Source organism: Argentina silus (assembly GCF_951799395.1).
Source record: "Argentina silus genome assembly, chromosome: 21".
Lineage (NCBI taxonomy): Eukaryota > Metazoa > Chordata > Actinopteri > Argentiniformes > Argentinidae > Argentina > Argentina silus.
Genome location: NC_139675.1, coordinates 4,380,452 through 4,391,819, shown reverse-complemented (window position 1 = coordinate 4,391,819; position 11,368 = coordinate 4,380,452).

The window sequence follows — 11,368 nt, the reverse complement described above, 5'->3', positions numbered from 1 at the left end:
CCTAACAACCCCATACATCCTGCTGTGAGTCACATTCAAAGCTTCTCGTTTTGGTCTCGTCGATCTGTTGAAGGGATCTGGCAATGAAACTCAATTGAAAGCACTAAAGCAGTTTTCCTCAATCCGCACACTTTTTCCCCGGGAGGCTAGTGAGTTCAAAGCACTCAGTCTTACTCAATACAAACCGTTACAGCAGGCTCCAGTGAGACAGAGAAACTGTTTGGTTGCGTCAAATCAATTTCTATTCTATTTCATAAAGTAGAAACATGCGCTATGCCCTAGGAGTTTCTAAAACTTTGAAAGTTCATTCTATCGATCATGACATCACCTGTAGGCTATTCCAGTCGTGGACGCATCCCTTTCAAATGAGTTTACATTTAGACTTTAATAACCTGAACAATTATAAACCTCAATATCAAGAATTAAAACAGTAGGTTACTGGGGAGTTGTCATTTATTTCAAACTTACAAAATGAACTCGAATGACAATCACACCAGTGGACGTAAACTCAAGCTCCGCTACATTACAGATGTCATTGACACTCAAATCACTTCGTCACATCGCAAATATTGATAAACCAAATCAAAATTATTCATTTCACTTACCCATCTGAAGCTCTTGTGTCTGCGATGATGGTGACTGATTGATTGATTTCTCACCTCTCAGGTTGTACAGTACAGTGGTAACTTTAGGAGGCAGAAGTCCACTGTTGGTCGCAATGCACAGCAATGGGATCAAGCGACGTCACAGTAATCGCTCTCACAGGCGGGCAGATTTCAGTCAGAGAAACATCCAGGCGAATCAATGGGGTTTTGTCCGTTTGAATTAATGAGCTGCTAAACGCACAAAAGCACAGTATTGTGTGTTCCGAAGTTCAAATCCTAGGTCATTTGACTGTCGATTATGCGGGGTTATGCGAAATTTGGAGATTAACATAAGACATAGGTGGCAACACTGCATGGTCTGGAAGTCTTAATCATCAATTGAAACTGTGTGGGCCTAGGCTACTACTAATTGAATCCCGTTAGAAAGTCGATGACAAAAGACGCAATTAGCTGGAAAACGGAGACAGAACAAAGTTGTGCATTTAGATGGTCAATAATTTGATATGATTTGGGGCATATACTGATAGGCTTGTGAAATATACCTGGCCCTGGTGATACACAACAATGGAGCCTGCATTCGTTTCGGACATAATTTGCTAAGCGCATGCACCTGTACAAAGTTTGCGACTGCTAAGATAAAAGAATAAATAACAATTAAAAACAACGAAGCAAATCACTACTTTCTTTGTCAACTTGAGATTTTATGTTAACAGTCTAGGCTACTAAATGTAATTTGCACTTCAGCATAACAGCTGCCTATTCATTTGGATTGAGGCTTTGCTGTGGTTTTACCTTTCTCTAAAACCGCAAGGGTCATTCGGAAAATTGCCAATGTATCTAGCTTCACTTGGTAAGTCAGCTTGGTAGCTCAATGCGGAGACATTGCAAGGTATAGGAAGAGAAAGATACGAGCTGTAAATTAACGCAGTTGTAATGTATGTAAGAAATACACCCTGATTCAAGCACATCATCTTTCATACACCTCATCTGACGTTGTGATCCATCACGTTTAGGCGAAAGGACAGCGCTCTCCATGGAGACGAATGTGATATTGCATGCACTGGCAAAATGTCCCTTCCCATCCCTTCTAGCTGGGTGGATATGAATACATCCCATTGTTCCAGGTGGACGCTTAAAATTCAAACTGTTAATGTCAAAAGTATGTTTTATTCGATTCAATAGACGTGCATAGTACTCCAAAAGACGCATTTAGGACAATATTGCAACATGTTAAATTGACAATGGATAAATGTATGATTCATAAAACCTATAGACGTAGCTTCTCTCATGATCAACTTGGTATGTCGTCGTATTTAATCGTTATTTCTCTCGATGGTAATTGCTTTGCAGACAAAAAATGCCATTTTAGTAAGGGCATTTGCATATACAGTAGAGCGTGGTAACATGTAGGCTACGACATATGGACATAATAGTCATAACATCTATTTTTTGTTCCACTAATGTTCCACCAGCCCTCTGTTTTCACAGACTCACATTTGCTGTTGTTTTTTTCAATACCGTCACCTAACACACCCTTTTTCTATCCATTCAACTATGTGCCGTCGAAAACAAGCCGACAGGTGTCTAAGCAGGAGCAGCAGTGCCATCTGTTGGTTATTCTCTGGAATGACAGACTTAGAAATTGGGTGCCTTATTTTCTATTTGGTGCATTCAACTGTCGGTGGACCCCAACACACCCCATCATCTCCCTCTCACATAAACACATTCATTTGTAACTATTGTGGATGAATGACCTGATTGAGACGTCCTCAAACGGGTGTTATGTGCATTCAGCCACGGATTGGCCATGCCAATATGCATGTCATATATTTTCATTCAGTCAAGCAATTCATATTTTCTTAAATAATACATGAGTTGGGTGATACATTACATAATATGGTCAAAGTAATGGTCAAAAATAACCACAAACCCACAGCATGTGTCTACAAAACACACTGCAAAATGCATACACTGTATTATGGAATTTAGAATTGTAATCTCACATTGGGTGACGTGTATTTCGAATGGTCTAACAATAGAAACAAGAGAGTCGAATGATTTGGCTGGACTACATCGTATCTATGGCGGCTAGGCACCGCCTTCGGGTCAAGATGACTCGAAATACACTAGATCTGATCAGCCTGAAAACCCTGTCTATAGTCTAATGTCATTTTGTTTGTGTCTCGCTGGTTTTATTTTTATGGAGGTTTTTTTTTTCCACTGTTATTTTCCACTGTCTTTTGTTTGATATTTGTAATAGTGTTGTAAATTGTTCTGTATATTTTTTATTTTTAATCAAAACCGTAAAACTGACGCCCATCGTTTGTGATTGATCACCTACTTGACCAATGAATGTTCAAAGAAGGAACAATGTGGCGATGCCCGTCCCCTGAAGTGGCCAATCACTGCATCCATAACGAAGCCGCTTTTGCTTAGCCTACTACGTGCACCAAGTGTGCCTGAACAGCGATTTCAGCACCACGTCGCTGTCCTCCGGCAGAAATAACGAAGGTAAGAAAACTAAGGAATTTGACTTACTCATTACACATTCAATGTTTTGACAGCACAGCACCATTTTACGAACACGTAATTACAAAAAGTATTCATTTAAACTTCCACGGTGATTTCGATGAGCCCTAAATGTGTTGGGTATTAACGATTGATGTCGGCTGGTCGATGCAGAGAAGACACTGGTGAAACTCGCCGGAACTTGTATGTGCATGTATACTTGTAGGTTCATGGATGTAAACTTGAAGGCAACTTCGGCTCAAGGAATAGGACTGCCGTTCGGCCATGACAACTGGAGCGTAATATTATTAGAATAAATGTGTAAGACAACTACAAACACTGACCACTTGATACATTATGTTACCTTAAATCAGTGACAAGTGCTTCGGCGTCTACGCGAATTTAAACCCATATGGCTTGTCGCCGTTACGGATTACGAGTGTTTTTACAATGATAGTGCAGTTGAGTATCCCTTGCTCCATTTTAAAAAGCACTTAAACTGACACCCTAAGTCTCACATCAAATAACATTGCCAAATAAATACAGTACTGTACCTTGCTCTGTTTCAGCGAGGCAGTCTATGTTAAGACACTCGGCTGTGGCTGTGTCTGTACTGACATGCTGTCAGATATTGACGGCACACAGTATACTTTCTGTGAGGTGACTTGCAATGGAGTCCCTGGTGTCTTTCTCTCCAAACTGACAGACAGGAGTCGTGTGCTGCAGGCATACTCAAGGGCCCATATTAGACAGGAAATTATTCCCAGAGCACCTGTCAACAAATCATGAGGTAATATCATAGTGTCCTTAAAGAAGGGAGCAGGAGGAGGACGGTGGGAGCAGATGGAGGGGACTGTTACATAAGGAAAGAGGTTTATTGTATTTATTTGGCTTATTGTGATTTATTTTTTACTATGTATTACATTATATTCTTATAATTTGGTTTTATTATTTGTAATTTATTGCCATCCCCTCTATCTCATATTGCCTAAGTTGATTCTGTAGGAATTGGTTAATTGTGAATTCTAATTATTGTCTATATATATATTATATAAATATTAAAAAAGCAATACAAATTTGGTCACAAAAAAAAGAAGAGGAGAACCAGTTAAATCCTTAGAGAGAATAGACAGCAACAGGTTTTTCCGTTTTCACACATGAAATGGCTGCATTGATTAAAAAGGTGTTATTAGTAACGCCAACGCATAACCACTCAAGCAGCGAGCGCTGCTACCATCTACAGTAGGCTGCCATGCACTCAGCCATGCATATCCTACCATCTACAGTAGGCTGCCATGCACACAGCCATGCATATCCTACCATCCTATGGCAACTTTGGGGGTGATGAAGGAGTGGAGGAAATATTCAAAGTTGTCACTTGACTGGCATTGGTTCTGCGGAGACCCTCAGTCCCCCCCCCCCCCCCCCCCCCACCAGGCATTTGATTCTCATTTGTTGGCATGAAGCTTGCATAAAGTGTTTACATATTGTGAGTCACAGATTGTCACACTGCTGGAGTTCTGGATACAGCCACTGATGTACATATAAATACGTACACAATATTATCTTCCTGGACCTATTTATACGTATTATAGTAGATTTGAGTAGATTTGTATTTGAGTAGATTACTTCCTACAATACCTAAGACAAGGCAGCATAATTTAACTAAAGCCATTGATACTGTACGGGTTATAATCTAGACATCATGATCACAGGGGGAATTAATTGGGGAGTTCTTGAGGCGTGTGATGTAACTAGCAGTGTCCTTAGAGGTGGGATTCACGTGCGTCATCTTGCAAGGCTAACCATCAGTGAAAGCCCCAATGGTGAAATCTCCATAGAACTGATGAACATCCCTACAGGTAGATAACAGGGACAGCTTGTTTTGGGACTTGGGACAGTTTGTTTCCACAAACTGTGTGTGTGTGTGTGTATGTGTGTGTGTGTGTGTGTGTGTGTGTGTGTGTGTGTGTGTGTGTGTGTGTGTGTGTGTGTGTGTGTGTGCATGTGCGTGTGCACACACACACACACACACACACACACACGATTCCCCACCTTAGCTTAAGCCCAGTCCTGTACCCTGGTCTTAGATTTGGATTTTTTTAGCAGTTAGAACTGTTTCCTTATTGGCTGATTTAACAACGATAAACACAACTGAAATTATTTATTTATTTATTTATTTTCACGGTTACACGTTTCCCATCCTAAGAAGTTGAACGCTGTTCAGCTGTGTTCCCTCCCATGGTGTATCCCTTGACAGTGTCCAGTAGTTGTCATGATAACAGGTAATGAAGTTGACGGTTGAAAGGATTGTGTTTAATCAATCCACTTGCTGTGGTTTTGACCGTAGTGGCCACGCCTTGGCTGAGAATAGATGGTCCTGTAGTGAAGACTACGGCCGCCCAGCCTGCGTCTGTCTCCATGCTGATTCTGCTGGGCCAATCATGAGCAGGGGACCGCAGGGTCGACCAATGGGAAATAAGATTTACTGAATCCTCTGGAAGTCTCCTTCACTTACAATCATGCTTATCCTCTTTGTGCACAGAGTTGTGTGTGTGTGTGTGTGTGTGTGTGTGTGTGTGTGTGTGTGTGTGTGTGTGTGTGTGTGAGTGTGTGAGTGTGTGTGTGTGTGTGTGTGTGTGTGTGTGCGTGCGTGTGTGTGTGTGTGTGTGTGTGTGCGTGCGTGTGCGTGTGCGTGTGTGGTGTGTGGTGTGTGCCATCCAGTGACGTAGGCCCATAACTCTTTTTTTGTAGCCAAAATACTTACACGTTGTCAACTGTCTCACAGAAAAATGGAAGACTGTCATTCATATTCAACATGTGTACAGGTATGTTTGATGTATTACCAAGTTGGTTGTATTTGTGAGTGTCTCTTTTTGGATTTGTCTACATAGATCCATTTTCTGTCATAATGTTCCTGTTGTGAAACAATGATAAAACGGTTTTGAACATGAAAAACGACTAAGAGTTTCTTCACATAGTCCACGCTAATGTCAGTTTATGGCTCATTTAAATGATTAAGGCTTGATGATTAATGCTTTATTGTCTGTTTGACTAAGTAATCATTCTCAAGAGCTTTTGATTTCACTTGATTGCACATTACGGTAATCCCATTAATGATTCAAAGCTGATTCACACACCATGTTGCCTACTCACCAGTTTCTGTCCAGTGAGTGTGAATGAAATGCTGTCTGCTAATGCTGCGTCTGCTCGTAATCTATACGGACATTACATGTAAATTGTACTTTACATAGTTTTATCTCACAACTATAAAGCAACACTTTGTACGCAGCGGTTCAGCTCAAACCTTAGGTTGCCTCTTTTTATTCCAGTTTACCACAGAGCACTGATGTCCTTCAATGTCAGCTCAACCTTCAGTTTACACATGAATAAAAGCAAATTAATGTGAAAGTGAAGAACAGCCTCAGCTTCTTCCATGGCCATCAGGCTTTTAAAAGCAGAGAGGAGAGACGGAGAGAGAGGGAGAGAGAGGGAGAGAGAGGGAGAGAGGGAAGGAGATAAAAGAAAAGAGGGGGATATAGAGAGTACATGTGGGAGAGTGCAAATACTACTGTAGTTCCCCCATGTTTCAAATACTACTGTAGTTCCCCCATGTTTCAAATACTACTGTAGTTCCCCCATGTTTCAAATACTACTGTAGTTCCCCCATGTTTCAAATACTACTGTAGTTCCCCCATGTTTCAAATACTACTGTAGTTCCCCCCATGTTTCAAATACTGCTGTAGTTCCCCCATGTTTCAAATACTACTGTAGTTCCCCCATGTTTCAAATACTACTGTAGTTTCATTACAACAAAGCTTATTGAATTAAATTGGTTCGAATTGTGAGAGAAACAGATAGAGAGAAGCATGGTGTCTGGCATTTGTGGGTCGGGCTACAAGGTTGCAAGAGCTGCTCACTCTTTGGAGGCCTAATTAAAGTATTGCACCGTTCCCTTGATAGTGTGTAACTGTGGCTTGTGTCAGAGATATTTCCTTTGAGAACATCCATGGCTTTCATGCGAGCTTAAATGCTGTGGGAGTCAGAAGGACACTGCACAACTGGCACAATGCATTCTCTGCAATGGTCTTCTTCTGGAACAAGAAAATGTTTTGATTCTCTCAATAATTATGGGGACTGTTTTACTTTCAGTCTGTCCAGAAATATCCATAATTATACATTTCTGCGTGACTTGGTGATGGGTACAGGAAATTCCATAATCCATAGCCAATAGGATTTGTTGGTCACAAGTGCTATAACTGTCCTAGCTCGCTGAACTTGGAGAGCTAACATATCTTGAGGACATGTCCATACTCATAGTATAATATATACACTCACTGAACACATTAGGAACACTATACTAATACTGGGTAGGGCCTCCCTTTGCTCTCAACACAGCCTCAATTCTTTGTGGCATTGATTCCACAAGATGTTTATAACATTTCTTTGACATTCTGGTCCATGATGACATGATTGCATCACGCAATTCCTGCAGATTTTTCAGGTGCACTTTCAAGCTGTGAATCTCCCGTTCTACCACATCCCAAAGGTGTTCTATTGGATTCAGATCCGGTGACTGGGAAGGCCACTGAAGAACACTGAACTCATTGTCATGTTCATGAAACCAGTTTGAGACGACTTTTGCTTTGTGACATGGTGCATTATCATGCTGGAAGTAGCCATTAGAAGATGGGTAAATTGTGGCCATGAAGGGATGCACATGGTCAGCAACAATACTCAAATAGGCTGTGGCATTCAAGCGATGATTGATTGGTATTAACGGGCCCAAAGTGTATCAAGAAAACATTCCCCACACCATGAGAAGGTGTACAGGTGTTCCTAATAAAGTGTTCAGTGAGTGTACAAATGCCATTTAGCTGACACTTTTATCCAAAGTGACTTACATTACAGTGAGTATACTGACAAATGTAAAATTACATATTTCAGTATATATGGTCCCAGAGGGAATTGAACCCACAACCCAAGCATTGTTGACGCCATGCTCTGCCAACAGAGCCACAGAGGGCTCACCGAGCGCGGCTCACCAACACGCTTCCGTTACAGAGGCCCGGCCAAATGGACGGCGCGCAGACGAGGGACAAACACAAACAAAAATGGTTGGGTTGAAAAGAAAATGAAGGAAAGTCGTAGAGGAACATCCACAAAACATAAACAACAGTTCTCCAATTGAGAAGTTGGTGATGGAGGGAAAAGAAAAGGATGAAAAACAGAAAGCATAGCCATAAACGTCCTTATTTAGGTGTTGAACAGTTCTCTCAGTTTATCTCCCTGAACTGGCCTTGACCTCTCTGGACTGTTCCTAGAGTAAAGGACACTTGTTGACACATGCAGAGACCGTGTTTGAAAGGACCGTGTTTGAGCTGTTTCCGAGTAGCACTGATCAGCGTCTTTCGATACGTGTTGCACCCTGCTGGTTCAGTCTGGTGCACTACACTCATAACACTACGAGGCAAAGCAGCTGTGGGAGGAAGAGATTGTTTTGATGCCGACTCTCATGACGTCCTTGTGTGATCACATGACCTGTGTGTGGGTCTCTCTCTGAAGAGGAGGAGGAGGAGGAGGAGGAGGAGGTCAAAGGGTAAAGTGTAACAAAGGTTTTTTGGAACGACTCTCATGTGATTAGTAACCATGCGTGATGATTTTCTGGCCTCTTGAGCACAGGAGAAGGTCAGAAAACAACAAAACACACAAGGCTGCAGGTTGACCTTTCTTTCTTGATATGCAAATAATGTGCAAATTAGTGCAGTGACGTTATACCTGCAGGGGTAATTGGCTAGCTCACTTGCTCTATGATTGACAACTTATCTGGCTTCTGATTTTTTACTTTGTGGAATTCTCTGGTGAATTGCTTAGTTTTTAAATGCTGTAGACTGAAGTTGTCACAAAGCAATCAGCAGTTGTTTAAGGGGTAGCTAAAATCAGCTTTATTAATCATAATAATAATAATAATAACCAAGTTACTGATATACCAAGTTACTGATATACCAAGTTACTGAAATACCAAATATCTTATATGGTGGCAGACCATCACTGCGACATTGCCAGGAATGCCGGGGAGGAAGAATAGAGACAAGACCATGGCAGAAGCCAGATCCTCACAGTCTCAGGAGATGGGAAGAGGAGGACTGAAGGTGGAGGTATTGGAGATGGAGATGTTCAGCGTCTCCATTTTGTAGCTGTTTGGCAAGCTGATGCTGTTGGTGAAGTCAACGGTTGACTGAGTTACTGGCCTCTGACAGAGAGAATAAGGCTACAGCACTCCAACTTTTGCTCCAGGAAAAGTGGAAGAATGTTTTTTCTAAATTTGCGATCCAAATGGTTGTCTCAGTGAAGTAGTTGTTTAGGCTAAATGTTGAGCCTCTAATGGATGAATTTGCGTATTTCATTTGCATATTTCCAGCCTGGAGAACGTTTCGGGAGATAAGATATGTGTTAATAAGTGAACTTAGTTGGATAACAACACACATTGCCCATTCATCCCTGAATGTAAACTGTTGTCGGTGAACATTTGGCACCCTCGAAAAGAACTGCAGCAAAAGTTAAATCAACAAATGTATTTGCTAGGCATTAGATTTGGGGTCAGTCGTGGGAGAACATTGGTTTTGGTTTTCTAACTTTTTGTTTTTTCTAGCTCCTAACCCTTACCTTAACCATTCGGGCTTCCTGTCTAGATGTAACAGTTTTTAGGCTTCTTGCCTGAACTGAAATAGCAACCCAAAAGTATCCAAAGGTACCCCAGACAACCACAAAACCACAAATAGGTACCCAAAAGTACCCAACACAACCCAAAAGTATCCAAAAGAACCACAAACTGACAGCCATTTGGGGTATTTTTGGGTACCTGTTTGTGGTTGTTTGGGGTTGTATGGAGTTGTTCGGCATATTTTCGCGTACTTTTGGGTACCTGTTTGTGGTTGTATGGGGGAACTTATGGGTTCTTTTGGGTACATGTTTGGGGTTGTTTGGGGTTATTTGGGGTATTTTTGGGTTCTTTTGGGTACATGCTTCGGGTTGTTTGGGGTTATTTGGGGTATTTTTGGGTTCTTTTGGGTACATGTTTGGGGTTGTTTGGGGTTGTTTGTGGTTGGCTGTGGTTGTTGGGCGTTGTTTAACGTGATTAGTAGGACCCCTGGGAACATTTGGAAACATTCACAGACAACATTGACAATATTGAAAAGTCAAAAACATTGTCTGAGTATGTTTGGCTGCAAGGCACTGTCGGGTTGTGAAACCGCAGTTATCTGCAGTTGATTGAATCGGTGCCTGATTTTTCTGTCGTTGAAGTCTGTCGCTGTCTTTTTACAATCATTCATCATGACCACATGCATTAGCAGTTGTACGTATAGCTACAGGGTGCATTGTCAACCCGAGGCTTCGAGGCTGTTTAGTGGAATTGAAGAGATGTGATGCCTTTTAATGCATCTGATGCGTCTGACCCATTCAACAAGGGTGGAAATGGTGAGTGCACTCCTCTCCTCTATCCCCCCTCTCATACTCTTTCTCTCCATCCTTCCTCTCTCCCTCTCCTCCCTCTCTGAAGACTACTCTCCCTCTTACCGTTGTCGTGCCACTTCAGTTGAACAGCCTCCCTGAGTTTCTGTCTTCATTGCCAAGGAAACGGCGCGTAGAGTGGCCTCTCTGTCTCGCCCGCACAGACTGGGGTGTTTTAGATGTCTGTCCGATCACGAGCCTCCTCCGTGGCGTCACGGATCCTGCCCACCTCTCCGCCACCCACTCCGTTTCGTCCCCACGCACTCTTTCACACACACACACACACACACACACACACACACACACACACACACACACACACACAAAATAAAGAAATAGAGTTAACAATTATTTCAGTTTCACACCTGCATAAGAAAAATCCCTGTCCCACTATCTGGAATTGTTTGTATTTGAGGCCTTAGCCTTTTCTAAAGAAACCAAACCAAGCTAATCTGTGGTCAGTCCCCACACCCAGTCAGAGCTGTCTGTCTGTCCTTATCACCAGTGTCATTACTCTGCTCGTATTGTTACCTTTGTCTGAGGGCCAAGACAGCTCAGCCATCAGGAGACTGGTGCGCTTTACTGGACAGGTTGTGTGTGTGTGTGTGTGTGTGTGTGTGTGTGTGTAGCCTACGTTATATTTACGTTCATGAGTGTATTGTGTGTGTGTGTGTGTGTGTGTGTGTGTGTGTGTGTGTGTGTGTGCGTGTGTGCATGCGTTTGTGTGTCTGCGTGCCTACGCG